General features: G+C 38.5%; 2 protein-coding genes and 1 long non-coding RNA gene across 10 annotated transcripts in view; 2 read left to right on the top strand and 1 right to left on the bottom strand.

Annotated features, from left to right (window-relative positions):
• Positions 1 to 25,386, bottom strand: part of LOC134796430 (uncharacterized) — a 373,125-nt gene that overhangs the window by 23,425 nt on the left and 324,314 nt on the right. The window lies entirely within an intron of this gene.
• LOC134796390 (UDP-xylose and UDP-N-acetylglucosamine transporter) overlaps positions 1 to 25,386 on the top strand; it is a 217,236-nt gene that overhangs the window by 62,651 nt on the left and 129,199 nt on the right. The gene's annotated exons all lie outside the window — the stretch shown is intronic.
• Positions 1 to 25,386, top strand: part of LOC134796339 (calmodulin-binding transcription activator 2) — a 175,057-nt gene that overhangs the window by 75,485 nt on the left and 74,186 nt on the right. For all 8 annotated transcript variants that reach the window (XM_063768491.1, XM_063768489.1, XM_063768488.1 and 5 more), the window contains exon 3: positions 19,997 to 20,064. The gene's annotated coding sequence lies outside the window, so the exon portion shown is untranslated. The remainder of the gene's footprint in view (positions 1 to 19,996; positions 20,065 to 25,386) is intronic.

Genomic DNA, 25,386 nt, shown 5'->3' with positions numbered 1-25,386 from the left:
CGTACCATATAAAAAAAAAACAAAAAAAAAAACAAAAAAAAAAACGGTCACCCATCCAAGTACTGACCACTCCCGACGTTGCTTAACTTTGGTCAAAAATCACGTTTGTTGTATGGGAGCCCCATTTAAATCTTTATTTTATTCTGTTTTTAGTATTTGTTGTTATAGCGGCAACAGAAATACATCATCTGTGAAAATTTCAACTGTCTGGCTATCACGGTTCGTGAGATACAGCCTGGTGACAGACGGACGGACGGACGGACGGACGGACAGCGAAGTCTTAGTAATAGGGTCCGTTTTACCCTTTGGGTACGGAACCCTAATTAGACATCCTTTTAGAGGGGTTCCATTGCCATATTCAAGAATTTTGGATTTCGCTCCACCCTAATTAGCATGTCGAGCACTAGTACTACCACCTTATGCTCTCCCGTACAAATTTAGTATGGTAGAGCGACCGTTTAAATCAGTTGCGCCTACAATTAGGACCACTACTCGAGTATTTTAAAAATATTTATAATTATTAAGCTTTAGGGCAGTGGTGGGCAAAGTACGGCCAGCGGGCCATCTCCCACGCGAATGGATTTTATCCGGCCCGCCGCCGGTCTTATGAAATAATTAGTATATGGCATTGGCCCACGATTATCGCAAATCAAAATAAATTTTGGCTATAATTCTGGCCCTCCACTTAAATTTCCTAAACTTTCTGCCCCCCCCCCCATGAATAAAGTTTGCCCACTACTGCTTTAGGGGTAGGGATTAGTATAAAATAGCGTTGAATACCACTTTATTGTGCTGCTGGATTCGTAGCATTTTACAAGTAAAATTGTACATATGTGTGGTGACCTCGTGCTCTTTGTAAACGCTTCATTATGCGGTGTCTGTAGAATGAGGTCTTCTCAAACTGTCTAAATCTGCGGAAAAAAAATTGGACACCAAAAAACCGGCCCAAAACGAACCATTACAATAGTAAGCAAAATGATATATGACTCGTAGTAGCTTAGTGATAACTTATCTCTTATGTAGGTAGGAATGCGAGATGTGACCCGACTGTGGAACTAATTTCCAAGTTGTCTGCGACTTGGGGCCGGGATCAGATGTAATCTAATTGTTATCGGTTTATTTGTGGAAGTATGGTGTAGATTGTTATAAGACGTGTTAGACGTGTTTGTAGTATGGAGAGTGAAAGATGTGGAACAATTGGAACATAAATACATGACGATAATTTATGAAGTATATTAAGGTAATTTGTGTGCTCGTTTGCCTCCTATATCATAAAAAAATATTCTCGTCGAATGATTTCGTATTGCATGTACAAGATTCAATGAAATGATGATGATGCATGATGTTGGAATGAGTCCCGCCCAGTTCCTTGCGTCGGTAGCCTCTCAGGGCCTTGGTGAAGCTTACCGTACCGTGGTCGATTTTGACATTCATAAGTGCATCCTTTGAAAAATAAAGTTTTTCTTTTTCGTAATCTTTGCCAAAAGTCGAGCAAAATACTTCGCAAAATAGTTTAAATTGTCATAAAATTACTACGAATAAAGTACTCGTAACAAAATGGAAATCGATCGATTACTATTCCAGCATGTGTTACAGATTTAGTCCCTAGACTTGGAGTATTGTGAATATTTAACCAATACTGAAAATAAATTCCTATTTGAGGTTTTTAGGGCGCCACCAATAATGTATAACACTATGATTTATTACATTTGCTCTTCTTAACGTTGAGCGCTACTATTGGGAATCAAAAACTAACTGGTTTAACTTAGATAAACTGGACTGAGCAGGCCCTTAAAGTAGTTTAAGCCTACCTTAAAATTAAAAATAGAAAAACAGCAAAATAGAGTCCCGAGAGGTCATGATTACTCAAGCTTTCTTGATAATAATCTCTTCTTCTCTCTTCTTTTTAGCCCTTTTATATCCTTGAGATGTTGGCCTCCTACAATTTATGCCATTCTGTTCTATTTTGTGCTCTTTGTACCCATTTTGATCCAGCTGTTCTTTTGATGTCGTCATACCAACGCATTTTTGGTTTTCCTTTTGGGCGCGACTCGATAAGAATACCTAAATTAAATACTTTTTTGGTATGTCTATATTTCAAAGAAACCATAAAGTTTGTATTGACTTGTTAATGCGTCTTACCCTGAAAAATGTTTCTTTTTCATCACAAAAGCATCTTCTTCGGCCGAAGTTTCGATCCCTTTGTTAACTTTCAAACGGTGTTATTTTTAAATGGCTACGGAATTAAGTTTGAGGTTTCTTAATGGTCTTATTGAAAAGGTTTTACATTGAGGAAAAGGATAACAAAAGACTACCTACTTTTTGGTTAGTTGGATACAAGAATAGGTATTTATTGTAGGCACATACAGACCTTTATTATTTATACTTCTTGTTGTCAAGTAGGTAGGTTTTATAATTACATTGTCTATTATGTTATTCACGCCTCGAAAAAACACCCGTCATTTTAAAACATAACCATAATTTAAGACTAGTACGGTTACCATCAGTTTGTCACTGACATAAACGACGTCGAGAACGTAATTTACTTTCTATACATCTCGCTCGCACTCGCATATTAGTGCAAACGGGATGTATAGAAAGTAAATTACGTTCTCGACGGCGTTTATGTCAGTGACAAGCTGATGGTAACCGTACTGTACGGCTACCACCAGTTTGACGTTGTCATAACGCTCACGTCTACGTAATTTACTTTCTGTACATCTCGCTTGCACTAATATGCATGTACGAGCGAGATGCGTAGAAAGTAAGTTACATAGACGTGAGCGAATATGTCAATGTCAAAACTGGTGGTAGCCGTACTATTTATGAGTCGAATATTTTCGTTTACATCATTTGGGGCATATTTAATCGTTGACGTTGGTATAAAGGTGTCGTTTGGATGTCAACTGTAGCTGCATTAAGGTTGACTCACGCTAGACTGGGCCGGGTCCGGGCCGGAGCTTCCGGCGCGTCGTTTTCTATGGAAAGCACCACGTGATCACCGATCAGCCGTCATAGAAAGTGGCATGTCGGACGCCTCGGCCCGGGCACGGCCCGGTCTAGCGTGAATCATCCATTGCTGTTGCGGCATGGTTGTTGCCGCCGCTGTATCTTTCAATTTCCTTTATAAAATGAGTGACGCTCTCCGCTGCATTATTTATTTATTTAGAAATTTAATTCAGGCAACAAGGCCCATATTACAAATACCTTACAGACTAACATACATATATATTTTATAAACTTAAAACTAAACACTATTTAGTCGACAAAACGGCGTGGCTCCGTTGCATCGGCTGCTCTTGTGTCGGATTCGGCAGTTTGCCCCGGAACCTCCGAAACACGACACCTTTCGGCCAGAAGTCGACGCACAACATTATCATTACTGCCGTCATTACGAGGTTAATTCCGTCATTAATTCTCTGTTGTATGGAACAGGGTTACGTTTTCAAAGTGAAGGGCGTTTTTCCCAACCTACTACTACTACTGCAACTTTAATTAATAGTTATTTGTACAACAAGAGATCAAAGTTTGATATTTCTTCGAGTGCTTATTTTGAGTCCCGTGCAAGCGAAAGATTCTATAATAGATTCACGAGCGTAGCGAGTGAATCTAATTTAGAATCTTGAGCGTAGTAAGGGATTCAAAAGCGCACGAGATGTAAATAACTTTGATCTCGTGTAGTACACAAAATTTTTCACCCTTCAAAGACAGAGATAATAGAACCCAAGTATAGAACTTGTATTAGACCCCGCATGTTGAAATGACTATAAAGGTCACTTGAATGTCATTTTGTCTCACTCAGTGAGCAAAATCGCATTTTGCTCACTGTTTTTAAGAAGCAAAGTACCCTTGTTCGAGCTGCTGAGGTGAAAAGAATATTTATTTATAGCTAGATATGTGTCAACTATATTAGGGTCAGGTGGGGTAAATGAAAAACACAGGTAAAAATAAGACTAAGTTTTTAACACTCAAAAACTTATTCTATTTCATTTCTATTCCATTTAAAAATAAATCTACACACAATAAGGCTTCTTTTTTAATAGAATAGGAATGAAATAGAATAAGTTTTTGAGTGTTAAAAGCTTTGTCTTATTTTTACCTGTGTTTTTTATTTTCCCCATCTGACTCTAGGTATCTGCCTTTAGGTAGAAGTCCAATAACGGTTTTGAATTTATTGGACCGTGCTAATCTGACGTAATTAGGTCGATGTTTTTATCTGCGCTCTACACTTTATTGAAAGTTAACCCAGTTTAGCCATTTTCATCTTTACCTGCTCTTTAAATGTACTCAGAATATCCCACAAAAGTGTTTACTTTATGAAGGCGATTTAAACAGGTACTAAGTGAAAGAAGTTTATTACAATTTTATTCATATCGAAAATTATAATCCATATTAAAAATAAACAAGACAAAAAATATCGAAGCATAAGAAGATTCCCCTAATGACCCTAATCACTAGAATGTCATACGCCCCAGACCACAGACAGTTACTTTCTTAATGATAATGGCAAAATCAGAACACATAGGACATTGAATGTGTGTCTTTATCACGAATTATTGTACCTGATTTATGAATGTATTCTGCTTATTATATCTATGTAATTTAACTATTAAGCAGTCTAATAAAACATGGTCTTCTATTCCCAGAGTGACACAGGCCGACGTCACAATAACATGGCCGCTATATATAGCGCTATCGCATATTATCATATAGCGCTGTCGCATGATGACGGAGGCTTGTGTCAGTTAGGTGACCTAGAAAAGACGGGAATGGAGTACCAGGCGGAGTATATTATTATACCATGCTATTAAGTACGTACGCCTGGAAGGGGTTCTGGTCCATGAAGGCGCTAATTGAAGGGTGGCTTTCCCCTGTGTCTCAAGGGCAAACTCATCTACATGCGTATTCTGCCTATCCTAACCTATGGCGCTCTACCTTTTTACGCCCTATCTTATCTTATACCCTTAAACGAGCAATTGTTTATTTATTTATTTATATGTATATATATATCGGGGATCTCGGAAACGGCTCTAACGATTTCGATGAAATTTGCTATATGGGGGTTTTTGGGGCCGATAAATCGATCTAGCTAGGTCTTATCTGTGAGAAAAAGCGCATTTTTGAGTTTTTATATGTTTTCCGAGCAAAGCTCGGTCTCCCAGATATTGGCCATTAATGGAGAAAGTACAAACGACAGTGTAGACTGACTGAAGGAAAGGAGGGGAGGCCTGTGCCCAGCAGTGGGAGACTAAACCAGGCTAACAAAAATAACCGGCCAAGTGCGAGTCGGACTGGCATAAGAAGGGTTCCGTACCATTATCTATAAAAACGGTCACCCATCCAAGTACTGACCCCGCCCGACGTTGCTTAACTTCGTTCAAAAATCACGTTTGTTGTATGGGAGCCCCACTTAAATCTTTATTTTATTCTGTTTTTGGTATTTGTTGTTATAGCGGCAACAGAAATACATCATCTGTGAAAATTTCAGATGTCTATGATGATCTAGCTATCACAGATCACGAGATACAGCCTGGTGACAGACGGACGGACGGACGGACGGACGGACAGCGGAGTCTTAGTAATAGGGTCCAGTTTTACCCTTTGGGTACGGAACCCTTAAAAAAAGGAGGTACGTAATGTATAGTGTCGCCATGTCGCCAAGTGTTCATCGAAAAAACTTTGCTTGGTTTAGAGCTAGGTCGATATGAGTAGGTAGATCCCAATTTTTTTCACAATTTTTTTATGCCTGTAATTACTTGATTGTAACCTAGAATGATTAATTATTCTCACATCAGTCTCTGACCTCAATGTTCGTTGAAATCGTGTAGTTAACGAAAGTTATGCACGATTAGCTCCAACTGTCGAAAACTTGTTGATCCGATCAAGTTCATTGTTGGACGATTTATGGAGCTAGTTACGGTTACAATGCTGCTATTGTGTTACAAACGCGTGTAATAATTACTCATAGGTTAGAAATGGATTAATGTGTTGGAAACTGGACGCGTAAACGTGCACATGCACGTCCTTATGAGAGACGTCACACCGTGTAACGTTAAAATTAAGTTAGCATGACTTTATACATGCAATTATGTATTATAATATCTTTACACGAGCAATTCTTGTTTATTTATATATATTTCGGGGATCTCGGAAAAGGCTCGAATGATTTCGATGAAATTTGCTATATGGGGGTTTTCGGGGGCGATAAATCGATCTAGCCTAGGTCTTGTTTTCCGAGCAACGCTCGGCCTCCCAGATATTATTATTTTATGCGAGAGCATATAAATTATATTAAAATAATCGTATTTTTCTATATCATTTGATATTTGCCAGTCGCTTTTCGGTGAAGGAAAACATGGTGCATCGTGAGGAAACCGGACTAATCCCAATAAGGCCTAGTTTCCCCTCTGGGTTGGAAGGTCAGATGGCAGTCGCTTTCGTAAAAACTAGTACCTACGTCATGGGATCAGTTGTCAAGCGGACCCCAGGCTCTCATGAGCCGTGGCAAAAATGCCGCGATAACGCGAGGAAGAAGAATCGTATTTTTGCATGAAGTTTATCCTCTCCCCCATATCTCCCGTCGCAAGTTTCGCACGGCGTGCCATATCTTCTGTTTCTTTTTAATTTTAATGTCACCATAAAACTTTTATTCAAGGCCTTATTCTACATATCGATATGATCTATTTCTCCGTAATTACCAAAAGTCCTTGATAGGTTTTGAATACGTCGAGCGAGATTCGCCACAGTACTTTGGACAATCATGGCCGCTAAAATGACGCTGGTGATGATTCAGCAAGTTTCACATTTAAATACAGATTGGTGCATTTGAAATGAAGTGAAAGTTGTATGTGAGTTACGCGTTTATTAACAAAATGATCGTCAAAGTCATGTCAAAACCACGACTAAACTGTAATAAAAATTAAGCTAATTTTACGGTTTCACTCACTTGTTTTTAGTCACTCGCGCGACATGTTTCGGAGAGCCTAGGTCTCCATTTTCAAGCACTAACAGTACATGAGTGAGTAGCGGTCACGACGAGCAGGCATCACGTACTGCTGCGCTCCGCTTAACTTAATTTTATTGTATTTTAGTGTATGTCTCACGATAGTTTAAATTCGACTAAACCGTAACATGTTGTCACAAACCTGTATTCGGCTTTTAAATGAGATGTATGGCTCAAATGCAAAACGCATTTCCCTTCATGCTGCAGCAAAACTGACCTCCCTGAATGCATCTTTCTTCCTTACCCAACTGACATAACTCCGAAACTCGAAATCAAAACGCATCAAGCGAAATATATCACCATTACCAAACTTTTGGACATTTTAGAGCTCCAAGACTATTTTGCCCGGAAAATTCAAAGATTTAGCAAGCAAATATATTCCCTATTTTAATGCTTTAAGGTACATTTTGTGTGCTGGATTTTTGGTGTATATAAAGATGATTAATGTTATTTTAATAGCGTATTGTTTAGAAGAATATCCGGGTTTTATTAATGGATATCTAGATAGTGGGGTATTAAAGGGATTGGTTCGCTTCTTGGCGTTTATTGTAAGTGGTTTTAGATTGTTGAGATTAGGTTATTTACCTAGGTGCTAGATGCTTTGATTTGATTACTAAAGGATGATGTTATGCGTGAAGTAAACAATATTGAAAAGTTGTACCTATATTTACTTTAGTTTTCAGGTCACAAGTCACAAGGGTCACTCTTAAATAGTTTCATGCAATTTATAATAACCTAACATACACGTGGAAGAAGGTAAAGCGTGAATCAATCGTGAGAAATTTAATTTTGTAAATTAAATGTGTGAATATGGAACTCTTAGGGCGCGAATTCTACTCTTCCTTGGTAGACTTTTTTTCGATTTTTAATACGGGTTTGTTTACTTTCAGATTGCATTTATACAAAATTATTACTAGTATTACTTATTTGAGAATTTCAATTTAAATATTAGCAAAAGCGTTAATAATTCCATATTCTTTTATAAAATATTGATATACTAAGCTGACAATGGTTCCGTAGAAATGAATCCATTGTGTAATCCACTTTACACCATCAAGTCGTCGAACAAAAACACTTCGCGCCTCCGCGATAACAGCACGCTTTCCGCTAAAAAAGTTGGACGTCCGTTTTTCATGTCGAATCGGATGTTGTGGTGTGAAATGTTGGTGTTTGGTTCATTATCATTTGTTTATTTATTTATTTAACCTTTTATTTATTGTACAATACATTAAAGTATAAATGACGGACTTATTGCCTTTGTTATACTGCTAAACTAAATTTAAAATATAATTACACGCGTGCGATTGAGATAGAAAATGGCGGGTCAATTTATGAAATCCTTCGTGCTTATCGTCCTTACTTACGCCCCGGCCACGACTTTGCGCGACCGTCGGCGGCGGCGGCAACCATAAGTGGGAACGAAAGGTCGGATTGCTGTGTCTACCTCCAACTTATGGTTGCCGCCGCTGCCAGTCGCGCAAGGTCGCGGCGGAGCCGTTAGAGCTGTTTCCCATTGACGTCCAGTTTTTTGCGGGTACGGTTTTTCTGCAGGATCCCGTTTTAGTAGTATAGGTGCTAATATAGTAGTAACTTTCACACGAGGATTCTGTTTGCGGGATCCTGCATGCATATAGGTACTACATAAAACTGGATCCTGCAAAAAACCGTACCCGCAAAAAACTGGACGTCAGTGGGAAACGGCTCTTAGGCGATCTGCCGCCACGGGGCCAGGTAATTCTTTTCGGACTGGATTGGAGCATGTCCATTCTGTATATTATTATTTATTCTTTGCAACTGTTTTTGCATGGTGTATTATCAAGGTCCATCCCCATCTTCTATGGAACAACATTAATTGCTGTGAAAGTTCGTTTTCTCAAGCCTTTGTTCCCTAACGACCGGATGGCCTAATTAGGGTACGGTTTATATAAAGTTAGATTGAAAACGGGATTGGGTTTATAGTGTAGAGTAGTTTGGGTTGAGTTGTTTATACATCACAAGTAATTAACGCATAAAATCTCTGTTTAGAGGATGCCCTTAAATCTTTGGCAAGCGTAATCCAATTCGAAAAGTAAGATTATGATTTGATAAAGATTGGCAGTCTCTCGCCTTCGGAAAAATATTTTCGAAAATATCTTCTGGATGAAACAAAGTATAAACATGTAACGGGCCGGGCCAAATTGAAAGTATCGTTCATTTCACTCGCACTTGTCAGTACATGTAATGGCACGAGCGGACGCACGATAACTAGCTAAATAATATGATTCAAATATCATTCTAATGTCAGTGTACGTTCGAATTGGCCTGTCACTTGGTTCTTACGTCATTAATAAATTGGCTAGAATCGGCCCCTACCGGAAATTACGCCTTGTTGACTCCTCGCCCAATAAACCCAACGAAATAGTGGTTATTTTTAGAACAGAGAAAACTTGTGTGTTCGTCAGAACTCGAACTGTAAGTACAGTTTTCTCTCTCCCTCTACTGTAAGTACAAATTTTATCAGCATGCAGGTAATGGTTTTATCATACTTATCCAAATAGGAGTACCTTTTCATGTGGATAAGGGTTAAATAAGAAAATTAACCTATATAGCCCTTAACTTTTGGATATGTCTACAGGATAGACGTAGGTAAACACAGTTTTGTGTTTGACTCATATAATATCTAATGGTGATAGGGTGATCATTGTAGTGATTTATGTAGGTATAGCCGTATATACTTACTTACTTACTTCGCTGGCTCAGCGACCCGAAGTGGATCTTGGCCTCCGACACTAGATTTCGCCATTCGTTCCTAACCTGTGCGATCTGACGCCATTCCGCCGCTTGTACGCCACACAGATCTTTCTGGACCTCATCGATCCATCGGCACCTAGGCCTTCCGACCGGACGTCTCCCAGTTGGTCGCCCCAGATAAGCTCTTTTGGCCGCACGATCCTCTCCCATCCTCTCCACGTGGCCGAGCCAGCGAAATCGAGCAGCCTTGCTCTCGCCGATGATGCATCAGCAGGAGAATCAAGATTAGAGTCTTCAAGACCGTGATAAGACTGATCTTGGTATATGGATGCGAAGCTTGGACGTTAACCCTGAAGGAGGAAAACAAGCTCTTGGTGGCAGAGAGGAAGATCTTTAGAAAGATCCTAGGCCCTACAAGACGTGAGGATGGCTCTTGGAGAGTGAGGAGGAACTTGGAGGTGGAAGAACTGGTGGGCGAGCCCAACATCATCGGCGATAGCCGTATATGTTGTATATTAATTTAAGAAAAGATTGAATTACACAGAAAATCAGTGGAATCCTTCAAATAAACGTAGTTTTGTATATTCCTGTAATGATATATATATATATTCTTTGTCTGGCAGTAGTTTGTTTTCTAGCACTTTAGGCACTGTGTTTAGCACTTAGCCCAGTACTTACTCATTAGGACCGAAACTCTGCCGTAATGAGCCTAAGATTTAGCGCCTCATTATCTCAAACTAACTTAGTTTGAGCGTTTAAGCGGCGGTTTAACTAGGAGATTAACTTGCTTCTGGTTTGCAGGTTAAGTGGGCTAGGTATCTTAGTGTTTTAGGTTAGGATAATCAACCTAGAAGACTAGGCTCAAACATCAACCTAGAAGAAGAGTAGGTACAAAGTGGGCCTTATAACAAAAGCAAAAAATTTAAACAGAAATTTTTGTTGATGGTTTTTGTCAAACATTATTCAATATATAACGAAGTTCTCCACCTATTTTCGTCAATTTGGTAGTATCGTATTGCATAATTTATGTCACACTATGCTAGTAGCACAGACTACAAAGTACCGTCTTGAAGCGTTTAAAAAGAACACGACACTGTAGTGTGTGCTTTTTCAATGCTACGTAGCATTAGAATAGCACAATTGCGTTGTATAGTATATTATTCGAAAAAAAAAATCGCTTCTAAAAACTCGGCCCAAGCCCTCCTACACATACACTTACGACTCAAATGGCGAGCTTTACTGCATGTCTTGCGGCCGGAAGTTTAAAACAGAACTCGGTTTCGCCAGTCACGTCCGAGCCCTTGCACGTCAGGCTTTACTCAATACCTGATACTGATTTGTCCGGGTGTCGCCGTCGACGGATACGTCTGGGAGGACATCATAATCATCATCATCATATTATTTCATACTACACCAGCCAGATACGCCCCTTAAGCTTAATATTTGTAAAAAAAAACACGAGCACTCGTCGTTATTGTAAGTCCAACATCCCATACTATACTTATACGGACGAGCTTAATATGTGTGTGGTGACGATTGTCTTATATGCTCCATCTATTAGTTGATGTAGTAAAACTGGGTACTTAACCCTTTAGCGCATTCAATGCCATATATATATAGCAGGTATATGATACTCAACTCTATTGATAGCTATTAAAGTTCAAATTTAAACAAATATTTTTTATTACATGCAGTAAGGGGTTAATATTCTAATATTCAGCATTTAATATATCGTTACTCTAGCCAATAAAGCGGCATCTAAACCGACCATAACTTAGTACACACCGTAAACGTAACGCATGTGTATACCGAGCGTAAAATAAAAGCGGCGGATGACGTCATGAATATTTTATACGTCATCACTTTGGCGTAAAACAGAAAATTTGATGCGAACATAAAAATCACCTTTTATGGAATCGTTTTAGTTAAAAGGGTTTTTATTTGTGTTTGAGTGTGTATTGACAGGAGTTTGTGATCTTGAAGGTATACGTTATAATGATTATCTCTGACAGAGATATGTTGTTAAAAATGGCTACAAATGATACGTTGAAAAGAAAAGTCTGTATTTATTAAATTTCTTTACTTTTAAGTTTATTATGTGCTTTTTGTATTTTACTTTCTTTTTGTTAAATTATTTTAATGACGGATTGAACGGAACGAACGCGATTGCGCTTCAACCAGCCATTTCGATAAACTAAAAACCATTAGAACGTAAAACCTCAAAGGAACCGAACGCTCGTAAATACGCCTAAAAAGCGAAGGATATTTTAATAAACGAAATTAAGGAGAGCTCATTAGAATTTTCGCTCGCGGCGTTCAGTTTCGCAATAAGCGATAAGGGGTAGGATACATTAATGACGTTATGGCGTTTAGGGCACGGTGTTTTGTAGGTATTGCACAACGGGAGTTAAATTATATGGCCCTTAACACACACGCCGCAGCCACCATAGTCACAGATAGCCAGCAGAAAAAAGGTGTCGTACCTAAAAACTTGGGGGTGAAAATATATAAAAAAGCTGTCTAAAATCATTAAGAAAACATGTGATTACATACGGTATGACTATAGTAGCTTATATGGCCATTGGCTGCACCTGCATCTGTATTCAATGACAACTATAATTCTAAAATTAAAGCATCCGACCTTTGTTCGACATTTGTGTGTAACACAGTGCCATCTGACGATATAAAATGTATTTGGGTCATTTTACTCTCCTTTCTCTGGCTATACATATTCGCAAATTCCCAAAAGATTCTGCTTAGCTATTTTGGTTGTAGATGGAACTTGGCACGAGTTACACAGTCACCAAAAATGAGATGAAAATTTGCGAATATGTATGGCCAGAGGAATGAGAATTTGTAGAAAGTTCCATTTGAAACCATCGCCGACGTATCACAAAAATTTTACAGAAAAGCGCAACTATATTCCTTCGTGGCTTGGTGCACAAAACAAAACAAAAGCAGTTTCGGCAAATCGCTTACATACTCGTAGCTGGTGTAGGTTAGTAAAAGAAGGCCTTCTGACTACGTAGGAAATTTGGCACTACAACTTTTCATCCCAGGTCGAAGATCTAGGGGCAGACCCAGGACAAGATGGAAGGATGTAGAGCTAAAGGACGTAAGTGAGTGCAAGTTATTCGACGACGATTTTGTGGACAGGGTGAAGTGGAGAAGGTTAAGCAGGAAAGCTGACCCCACCACCATGTGGGATAGATAGCTAGGAAGAGAGAGAGCTGGTGTAGGTTAGTACCAAAAATATTTTTCACCTCAGCAGCTCGAACAAGGGTACTTTGCTTCTTAAAAACACTGAGCAAAATGCGATTTTGCTCACTGAGTGAGACAAAATGACATTCAAGTGACCTTTATAGTCAAATGTCATTTCAACATGCGGGGTCTAATACAAGTTCGATATACCTGGGTTCTATTATCTCTGTCCCTCTAGGTAGGTATGTTCTCACTGCTTAGGGTGAAAAAATTTTGTGTACTACACGAGATCAAAGTTATTTACATCTCGTGCGCTTTTGAATCCCTTACTACGCTCAAGATTCTAAATTAGATTGACTCGCTACGCTCGTAAATCTATTATAGAATCTTTCGCTTGCACGGGACTCAAAATATGCACTCGAAGAAATATCAAACTTTGATCTTTTGTTGTACAAATAACTATAAGTACCAATGTAGTGATTGACGTACTAATATTATAAATTGAATGTATTGATATCGGTTTGTGGCTTTGATACGAATTTCATTTACAAAATAATAGGCTTAACACAAACGGCGGTTTGCGGTTTTGACACAATCATGTGAATATGTTACCTAATTATATGTAGATAATTGTTATGTAGACCTGTGTTTGATGTTTCAAAATATTATTTTTATATTAATGCCAAGTCAAAAAGCTGCAATACTCATTCGACTAAAAATACATCTTTGTATCATAAGGAAAGTCATCAAGTCGTCAAGGGTAGTCATCTTTGTGTCAAAGGTTAACTGGAAGAGATCCCTCAAAGGGATAAGTTCGCCTTTGTACTTCTTACTAATTGTATGTTATTTTTGATATGTCTTTTTGTACAATAAAGAGTTTACTACTACTACTATAAGGGTTTGATATTTTTTGTATCTAATTTAACTATAGTTATAACAACACAGGCCAACATATAGATGTAAAAGAATTACCTATCAAAAAATCAACTAAATTCTCGATAAGAAATATTATGACATACCTACGTTTTATTGCACCGATCTCTCAAACAAGTTGGATGTCAATTCAATATTTTTTTTAGCCTACTGTGGTGTCCCACTGTTGGGCAAAGGCCTCTTATTTATATAAATTATAAAAACCACAAATTATCAATAATTTTTTTTCTAAAATCGCTACCGCTCATCAACCAATCCTCGGCCCAAGGAATGCCTCGGGGGGTAAAAGGACCAAAGAGTTCATTCCGACTTTTATTACCGGCTGTCATGTACTAATGACGTCATAAGGACGACAACACTCAGCAATTAGCGTTGCGACCGAATGGACATGTTAATGTAGAATGGCGTTTGGGACGTCAATTAAATTGATATAACATTCGAATATTACAACTTGATAATATTTACGTCTCCATTTGATATTAATTCACAGCCAACGTAAAATGCTTCGATATTTTAACCCTTTAACTGACCAAATTTAAAAACTACGCGATTTAAGCCTCATCGTTTCTTAAATGTTCTAAAAATTCTGTTAACTGACCAGATTTAAAAAATACGCGATTTAAGTCTCATCGTTTCTTAAATGTTCTAAAAATTCTGCATAAATTGTCTTATTCTAGAGAGCCTATTAGCCAAGACGACAATAGCACATCTACAAAAAGAAAAACTGTATCGCTATGACAGATGCTACAAAAAATAAATGAATGTTAGCTAAATATTGATATCACGAATTTTGTTTAATTTTCGATTAACTTGCAAAATTTTGATACGATAAATTTTGAAGAAACAAAACATTAACTCCACAGTTAAATGGCAGCCATTAAACGATCCGTATTTAAATACAGTCAAATACCTCCTATCGCTCGTAGTCCATCTTTTAACGGGCAAAAACCAATTGTCGAATTTTAAACGTTCCAGCAAAAAGTTATCGCCGAATGTCCCCAAATATGTCCAAGTCACTGACACATCTTAGAATTTATTTAGGCAAATTAACATCAGTCGTTTGATTTCGGGGTGTATTTCTACAGGCAATGCAATTTTAATCTTTAGTAGAGTGGTTACATTGCATATGCATACTAATAATCCATACTATATATATAATATTATAAATGCGAAAGTGTGTCTGTCTGTCTGTAGTTTTTATGTCAGAAGTCATCCCTAAAGAGGGTGAAAAGGGGGGTGGAAATGAGAAAATTAATGAAGTGCCTGTTAATTGGTAAGCAATGCGCGAATGCGCGATGCGGTGTTTTCAATGTATTTAAGTATTTGTACATTACATTATATGTATATCGTTGCCTGAGTAAGTACTCAAAACATAAGACTTTCTGAGCTGTGGGATTTAGTAAATTTACATAAGAACTACAATATTTATTTCTTTATTTTCTAATGTAAAAATCTCAACTTGATTTTATATTATTAGGAATACGACCAATATGAGAGCTATATTAATAAATCATAAAATCTGAATCAGGTTCAAGGGACCTCAAATATTTCATATTGGACCCGCAAACATACATATTAACATACATATTGGTCCCGCAAACATACATATTAACATACATATTGGTCCCGCAAACATACATATGAACATACATATTGGTCCCGCAAACATACATATTAACATACATATTGGACCCGCAAACATACATATTAACATACATATTGGACCCGCAAACATACATATTAACATACATATTGGTCCCGCAAACATACATATTAACATACATATTGGACCCGCAAACATACATATTAACATACATATTGGACCCGCAAACATACATATTAACATACATATTGGACCCGCAAACATACATATTAAGTCCCTTAAAAAATTCTGACTAAGTACTTCTACAATTTGTAAAAACTAAATATTACTAATCCCTACTTATATTAGAAATGGAAAATCCTATCTGTCTGTCTGTATGTCTGTTACGCAATCACACTTAAACCTTTGAACCGATTTAGATGAAATTTGATAATTTGGAGATAGTTTGAGGCTTGGGACATATTAACATACATATCGGACCCGCAAACATACATATTAACATACATATTGGACCCGCAAACATACATATTAAGTCCCTTAAAAAATTCTGACTAAGTACTTCTACAATTTGTAAAAACTAAATATTACTAATCCCTACTTATATTAGAAATGAAAAATCCTATCTGTCTGTCTGTATGTCTGTTACGCAATCACACTTAAACCTTTGAACCGATTTAGATGAAATTTGATAATTTGGAGATAGTTTGAGGCTTGGGACATAGTCACATAGGATAGTTTTTAACAATCATTATCATTCCACGCAGTGAAAGTCGCAGGCAGAAGCTAATTATGAATATGACTAATATCAAAACCATGAGCTCTAAGGAACCTCAAATGTTTACATATTGGACCCGCAAACATACATTAAGTCCCTTAACAAACTGTGACTACTTCGTAATGCCACGTAGGCCCGAGATCATTCCCGCCCATATATCTTGTGGGCGTGAGGTCCCGATGTGTTTATAAATTTAAAGCAGGCTTGTTATGCGAGGAAAAAACGTACGTGTTTATAGGGGCACGGATTGGGCACACTAGATGGAGTAATCACAGTTCTACAATGTACAAGATTGTCTGTTAAATATTAAAAGTACGACCTAAATCGAAATGATGTCAAGTATGATTGGAAGTATTGAATTCAGAAGTATATGACGTAATTGCGTAAATTATTCGCTTTTCTAACAGTATATTTCAAGATATATGAATACAGATTTTCATTTTTGCAGTCCACTAATCATACGTTTTGGTACATTCAAAGAAGCTCAAAAGGGTCGCTTTTTTCATTTCTCATTTGCTTCTTTCGCACTCATGAAATGTTCACATACGTGATGGCTCCCTTTTGCAAAATTCAATTATCTTTAAAAGTAAGCGGCATTGTAAATCTGTGAGTGTATATGACTCATGCTAAGTACGAGTATATGTTTGTGCCAGTAGTAATAAAGTAAGTTAATATTATTTGTTGTTCGACACAATGTGAAAAGCTGTCCTACAGCTAATAAATACCCTTAGAATTTTGCAAGTTAATCGAAAATGCTTTAATCATCCATGAGCCTGAAATACTTATCGTCAAAATAAAGTTGAAGTCTTCAAATTTGCAATACATATTAGGAATCTACAGGAGGTAATCTGCGCCTGGGGTTTAATACGTGGCAACTGTGATACGTGAATAATTGGTGGAGTTGACTTATGCTTCCGACGGGAATGGTATATAAATCTTTACACTCCTAACAGTAACACCCAACATGTTTTTGTTTATTGAAATGTTATTTATCATATTTTTACATACGAATGTTCAAATAGAGATAATCGTATAAATAGATGTTAGGTTTTAACGTTTCATACATTGCTTTCTACCGTACCAGAAACTAAGTCTGGAGCAGAATTCTATTTATAAACTAGACGGGCCCGCAGCTCCGCTCGCGTAAATGAAATAAAGAGTGTGTCAACCCTGCCAGGGTTCATAACGGTGATAGGGTTATTTGTACCCGTTATTTGGATAACTTAATACGCAAAATATCTGAAAAAAATTATGTGATTTGATAAAAGGCAAAATTATACTTTTTCATCTACGTAGTTATTTATTTAAAACTCGTTTCAACATAAAATTATTATTTATTTTTATAAGCCTAATTGCAAAAACGTTCGTTAGATTAATTTCCGCCTTAAGACGAAAATGGACGACCACCGCCCATAAATCGCCTTTTCGTACAAACGTACGTACTCTCCATTTCCCTTTCTGAATAGTTGAATACTAACATTACTTACTACGGTTATGTGAATCCTGGCCTCCGAGAAAAGACAAAACAAAACACACCATGTTTCTCGGTCTTGCGATAGCTCTCGCCAGTCCCCATGGCCGAGGATAAGCAGATCTCGAGCAACTACGTCGTTCCAGCGGTAGGTACCTATGACGTCCAATTGGGCGTCTCCCATTTCGTTGTCCCAAGTACGCTCTCGTCACGGCACGATCCTCTCCCATTCTCTCTAAATGTCCGAGCAAATGTAAGCTTAGCCACTTTTGTCTCTCAGTATTCCGCCAGTATATCGGAACACATCCTTATATCTATGGCAACAGAGTTATATTACGATATTTGGTCGACTGCTGACTGTACGTTTGCTTATTTTCACCATCAGGTCGTTTCGCTCAAAAATATCTGAACATGCACTTAAATTTTATCTACCTACATTATAACTTGCTATCAACTTTAATTGTATTTTTGGCCCATCTCGGCAGCGCGGTCCCCGGACGAATTTGTTTGCCGAAGCTGTGAAAGTAAATCTGAATAACATAACTCAAAAAGAAATTTAAAACAACAAAATACAAATTACTATTGATATTTATAAGTCATTATCAGTCATTATATGGCATGTCACTCATATGGGCATAAACTAAGGTAAAAGGTTGAGGTTGACAGCACTTTTTATTTTTTTTCGAGTAAAAAAGGCCGAAATCACTGCATACCAACATAACAAACATAATTTTGGTTATTTGAAGTTCGAAACGAAACCAACCGAGAGTTTCCGAAAATAGCCGATAGTCGTAAAATGAAGAATGTAATGAAAATTTCTTTTGCTTATTGTAAATTAAATACGCATCGAAAGCGATAGTTTTTATGCTCTAGTTATATTCTCATACTTAGATAATAGATTAGAACAGTTTTTTCTTATCATACGTGCGTCGTATTTGAGAAACGTGTCAAAAACTTTTTTAGAAATTTGTAAAGCGCCATCTCGCTTCTTCCCTCGTTTTTTATCCCGTTCTGGTTTTTCAATTTTATATATATGATTTTTTATGGTTTTATTTTGTTACGATACGGCATTGATACTTGATACTCGTACGACTCGCAGTTTATTTCAAGCACAGCAATCAGCTTGAGCGTTTTTTAACAAGAAACGTCACGTTTGACACCGACAGATAATCATATCCATAACAAATTTAGATCAAACTCGTAACCTATTATTATATACGAGTACAATCAGAATACGTCATAACCAAGAATCGTGTAAAAGGGCTTCTTTAATCAAAATAATTATTTCTGTTTCAAGAAAAATATTACGAAATAAAAAAAGAATCTATGTTCAAGGTTAAACTATCCGAAAATACTACGCAATACAGAAAAACTAGTTGCATAAACTCTCTTAGCAAAAAATATTCAATAGGATTGTGGCTAAACTAACATTGAAATCTACAAACATTATTTGCAGCATGTCGAAACAGTTGCTTTGAAAATATCGTATTTCAATATAAACATCTCGTAACTTACGACATTTCGTGCATAACCGAAGTTTTCTCACGGCCTTCGTTACTTTTAAAATGGCGTATGTTTGTACTAAATATAAGAGACTTATATTATAACCTTTTGTGTTTCGATGTTTTGTAACGCTTGGGGTTGATAAATCACTCTGAGATATATTATGAGAGTTGAATACTAACGATAATGGCATACTTTTATTGTAAATAAACATAATGAAAATGAAAATGGGTGTCTTTTTATGAAAAGTTCCTTACACTTTATTTGCTCGTTTTAATGCATTATAATGTATCTACGAGTATTTGCTACTTAACTGACAGTAGTATGAAAGTTGAGTTTAGTTAATTCAGTTGACCTGACCAGTCTTACTGACTATAGTTAACTTAAGATAAAACTACCGGTTTTTGTAAAACGACTTCAAAATTTTAAATTATAGGGCTCTCCATTTATCAATTTTATTTTAAATCCCTTTCTTGGCAAATAAAAAAAAATCGTGAGTTCAAACCTAATAATACGCCTAATACAGCAAAACAAAATGCCCTTAGAAAAAAAGAAGGAATGTACTTATCCTGTAAGTTATATTTCCAAGAAAAGGATTATGTAGGTAATGTTTCTCTAAGACAATTTTTAACCGCAGAATTAAATCAAAATGAGATAAATCAATTTCTAAGTTCAAATCGGTCAATTCGAAGCGAATCAATGAGAAAATGCGGCCTGTTCTCGCCATATGATTTTAGACTTTACAATTATGTGCTTAAGGTTGATTGTTTGTTACAGGAAATTGCTGCGATCCTCATCAGTTTCGATAAGCATTCCGAATGGCAGTCGAAGGAAGTCAAAATACGGTGAGTGACGTCATTACGTTAATTATGTTGGGTATGGGACTATTAGGTACATTGATAGATTTGATGTAATCACATGTAATACGACCACACTAAGTATGGGCCCGATTCGGATTTTGAAATAGACATCTATTAGATATATTTTAGACATCACCAAGATACGATAACGATATGTTTAAGATCTAACCTGTCAAATTTGACATTTGCGCGATTCTGGAGATACTCTTGAACGATTTCCACAGGATATGACTTAGAGATCCAATTCACATCTAATAGATATCTTACTCTATCTGACGTAAAAGTGACATTGGTTGCCCGAATTGCGCTGCAAAAGAGAACTAGTTGACATCTAAACTATAACGTATCTAGAATGGATCTAGTACGTGTCGTCTCTTGTGAATATCTTGAAGTTCGAATACGGCAGTATGTGTTGTACAAACAGCAACACTCACTGTCCATGGATGGACATTATGCCTTTTGTAATAAGGTTTACGAACTATCAGTCAACAGTGTGGGCGATGGTACACGTACAGTCTAACTGCCATATTCTAACTTCAAGATATTCACAAGAGACGACACGTACTAGATCCATTCTAGATACGTTATAGTTTAGATATCAACTAGTTCTCTTTTGCAGCGCAATTCGGGCAACCAATGTCACTTTTACGTTAGATAGAGTAAGATATCTATTAGATGTGAATTGGATCTCTAAGTCATATCCTGTGGAAATCGTTCAACAGTATCTCCAGAATCGCGCAAATGTCAAATTTGACAGGTTAGATCTTAAACATATCGTTATCGTATCTTGATGATAATATCTAAAAGATGTCTATTTCAAAATCCGAATCGGGCCCAAAGAATTTAATTTCCGACCCATTTCGTACCTTGTCACAGTGACATCAATATGAAAGTCGCTAGAGTCCTCATACTATTCTCACTCTGCAAAAGTCCAAAATGGGTAGGATATTAAATTCTTTGACTGTATTAATAGCCCGGTTTTTGGAGGCCAAAACGTACCAGTGCTAGCAATTAATTAAATATCATTTCTGGTTGTTATCGATATGATATGATATGATATGATATGATATGATATATTATATGATATGATATGATATGATATGATATATTATATGATATGATATGATATGATATGATATGATATGATATGATATGATATGATATGATATGATATGATATGATATGATATGATATGATATGATATGATATGATATGATATGATATGATATGATATGATATGATATGATATGATATGATATGATATGATATGATATGATATGATATGATATGATATGATATGATATGATATGATATGATATGATATGATATGATATGATATGATATGATATGATATGATATGATATGATATGATATGATATGATATGATATGATATGATATGATATGATATGATATGATATGATATGATATGATATGATATGATATGATATGATATGATATGATATGATATGATATGATATGATATGATATGATATGATATGATATGATATGATATTTATTTCATAATATTACATTGCATTATAAATTATTATGTTAATATATAAGAATTAATATTATGATCGCCAAGAGTACATTATCAACTACGGGATATTCTAACAAACAATACATAGTTTAAGGTCTCATGAATTCGTCCATACAATATATTGTATTTCCTAGCAGTATTTGCTTTAGTTGGGACTGAAATTCCGACACACTGGCTGTCTTTCACACGTTTAGGTAACTTTTCATAAAGGGATGGTCCCATCACTCGATTCTGAGACGTCAATGAAAGGCGTGGGCTAGCAACCAACTGATTTATTATAAAACAAGTAATCTACCCGCCACCTTACACATAGTGACAAGATCGTCACACTTTCTCCCCTCTAAGTCTAAAACAACAATGTTAATTATAAGTACTTATATTCTAGGAAATTTATTAAAGTACGCTTCGCTCGGTTATACGCACGCAGTGCCCGAGCGGACGCATTCGATGGCGCGGTCGGCGAGGTCGGTGAGGCCGGCGAGGTCGGCGTGGCCGTGGCCGGGGAGGACTCCGCCGACCGGCGCGAGCGCTCCGGCCGGGCTGCCGGGAACCCGTGCGCCTCCTCCGCGCCATCGGAAGCGTCCTCGAACATGTCCCCCTCGGCATCCCTACTGGGCCCCTCCGGTTCCTCAGGCAGTGTGCTCATACTCATGCGAGATAGTGAATACCGACCTTTGTTTACGCCGTTTGCCGGTAGCAACTGGTCGGCGTGCCTGCGCCATTCTACTCCGTTCCCTATATCTACTCTATATGAAACCGGTCCCGTTTCCTTGACTACTTTACCTTTTGTCCACTTATCCCCCTTGGCGGTATAGTCGCGAGCTAGTACCACGTCCCCTATTTGGAAACGGCGGTCAGTACCCGGAAAATACGCTGCCTTGCGTTCCTGTGCGTCGCGCACGACGGCCGCGGTATCGGGCCGCAGCGCGTCCAGCCGGGTGCGCAGGCGGCGCCTCTGTAACGCCACCGCTGGTGATACCCCGGTAGTGGCGTGATCGCAATTGCGATACTGAAGAAGAAATTTACTCAAAGCAGTATTCACGTTCTCGCTCTCATGTAACGCTCGTTTAATACATTTTTTTATTGTTCTTACAGCGTTCTCCGCTAAACCGTTCCCTTGGGGCCTGTAAGGAGCCGAAGTTACATGCCTAATGAAATTGTTTTTACAATATAACTTAAACTGCTGCGATGAAAAAGGAGGTCCGTTATCTGTCACAAGTTGCGACGGCAGGCCGAATTGCGCAAAAATAGTGCTTAACACTCTTATAGTCGCGATCGCGTCGGTACCGCGCATTGACACTACCTCGATCCATTTGGAATGCGCGTCCACTAACACTAGATAACGTACTCCTGCGCAATCGGCAAAGTCCACGTGCACGCGCCCCCACGGCTCTAGGGGGAACTCCCACGGGTGGAGGGGCGCGCGCGGAGGCGCGTCGCGCACCGCGCTGCACGCCGAGCATGCGCGACAGACCTCTTCGATATCGCGATCTAAACTTGGCCAATAAACATAGTTTCGTGACAAATTTTTCATCTTATTCATTCCCAAATGGCCTTCATGAATTTCTTCTAAAATACGCTTTCTTAAAGTTACCGGAATTACTATTCTATACTTGTAAATTAAGCAACCGCGATCTGCCATTAATTCATCTTTCCTAGCAAAATAGGCTTTCAACTCATCGCAACTTGCTCCCGAAAGCGGCCAACCGAAAAGTACATAACCTTTAATTTTACATAATATTGCGTCCCTCTCAGTCTCCTTTGCTACCTCTTTAAATGAAATAGGCAAGCAGTCTTCTACTAAATTTAGATAATCTAACGCGTCCGAATGGGAGCCCTCCTGAGGTAGGGGAAGCCGGGAAAGCGCGTCGGCCGGTCCGTTATCGGCCGAGCGTACGAATTCGATCGTGAAATCGTAAGCCGCCAGACGTGCCGCCCACCGCTGTAGACGGCTCGCCGCAGTCTGTGGAATGCCCCCCTTCTCGCCAAAAATATGCGTTAGTGGCTGATGATCGGTGCGCAGCGTGAACCGTCGACCGAACAAATATTGATGATGCTTGGTGACACCGAATAAAATGGCGAGGGCTTCTTTGTCGAGCTGACTGTAGTTTCGTTCGGCCGCGCTGAGCGTGCGCGACACACAGCTGACGGGACGCTCAGCGCCGCCCGCGTACCGATGCGCCAAAATTGCGCCAAGACCGTACGCGCTGCTGTCAACCGATAGCACCAGATCGCGCCCCTCCTCATAATGCGCCAGCACCCGCTCGCTCAGGAGAGCCCTCTTTGCTTCAGTGAACACACGTTCACACTCCGGGTCCCATTTCCAGTCACTTTCTTTTTTTAAAAGGCTATGCAAGGGAGCTAACAAGCTACTAAGATTTGGAATAAAACGTCCATAATAGTTTAATAATCCCAAAAAACTTTTTAATTGTGACACGTTTTCCGGTCGTGGCGCACTGGAAATGGCATCCAGTTTACTTGGGTCCGGACGCAACCCCTCTTTATTAATTATAAATCCCAAGTATTTCACACTGTCTTGTAGAAAACTACATTTACTTAATTTAACTGTCAAGCCCATATCTCGTAGCCTTACGAGTACTGTTTTTAAATTTTTAATATGTTCAACATTATTTGAACCCGTGACACAAATGTCATCCAAAAAGACCACGCACCCGGGTACCCCGCGTAATACTTCTTCCATAAGTTTTTGAAACTTTTCGGGCACGCAAGACAAACCATAAGGCGTACGCCGATAAACATAAGTACCCATGTGCGTAGTTATGGCCGTGTAAGGTTGCGACTCTTCCGCCACTGAGCACTGTTCGTACGCGTGCCGAAGGTCTATTTTTGTAAATCGTTCACCTCCGCTAAGGTTGGCAAATAATTCGTCTATGCGCGGCAAAGGATAGTAGTTACGTTTTAATTTCGGATTGATCGTAATTTTATAATCGCCGCATATCCGTATTTCTCCATTAGCCTTGACCACTGGGACTATGGGGGTGCCATAGTCCGAGTGGTCCACGCGGTAAATAGACCCATCGGCTTCGAGTCGCATTAACTCCTGCTCCACGCGAGCGCGCAGTGCCAGTGGGACTGGCCGGGCTCGCACATAAACCGGTTCCTTGTCCGTCAACTGTAGTTGAATAGATTGCTTACAAGTACCTAGCGTATCACTAAATACCTCGGGATATTCGTTACAAAGTTGAATCACGAATTGGTCATCTGTGATTGCATGGAGGCTTATCTGTTTTACGTTAAGGGCGCGTAACCAGTCACGACCTAACAGAGGTCGCGCGCCTCCAGGAATTATATACAAATGTAATGCTTTTTGTTGAGCATCATTTAACTTTACATCCACCTCAATGTAACCAAGTGTCTCCAAAGGTGAACCCGAATAACCGTGAAACATTGTATTATCAGTCATAATTTTTTTATCGCTAAACAACTGCCGGTACATTGTTTCATTTATTGCCGAGATCCGACTACCGGTATCTATCTCATGAACAATCTTATGCCGATCGACCGTCAACGTAACAAAATACGGTTTACTGCCTTGAACCGCCACATCAATGTTAAATATACCGTCGTCGTCCGAGTCATTACCGACGAAATGGTGCCGACCGCCACCTCCACGCACTTGTTTACACATACCTTTGAGGTGGCCCCGCTGGCCGCACTCGTCACCATTATAGTTTCTGAAACGGCACCTGTCCGCGGTGTGCGCCCTGCCGCAGCGCCAGCAAGCCCTCGTGCCGGGCTCGGCCGC

The sequence above is a fragment of the Cydia splendana genome, chromosome 13 (assembly GCF_910591565.1).
Source record: "Cydia splendana chromosome 13, ilCydSple1.2, whole genome shotgun sequence".
NCBI lineage: Eukaryota > Metazoa > Arthropoda > Insecta > Lepidoptera > Tortricidae > Cydia > Cydia splendana.
The sequence above is the reverse complement of the archived record's forward strand: the minus strand, read 5'-3'. Positions and strand labels throughout refer to the sequence as shown.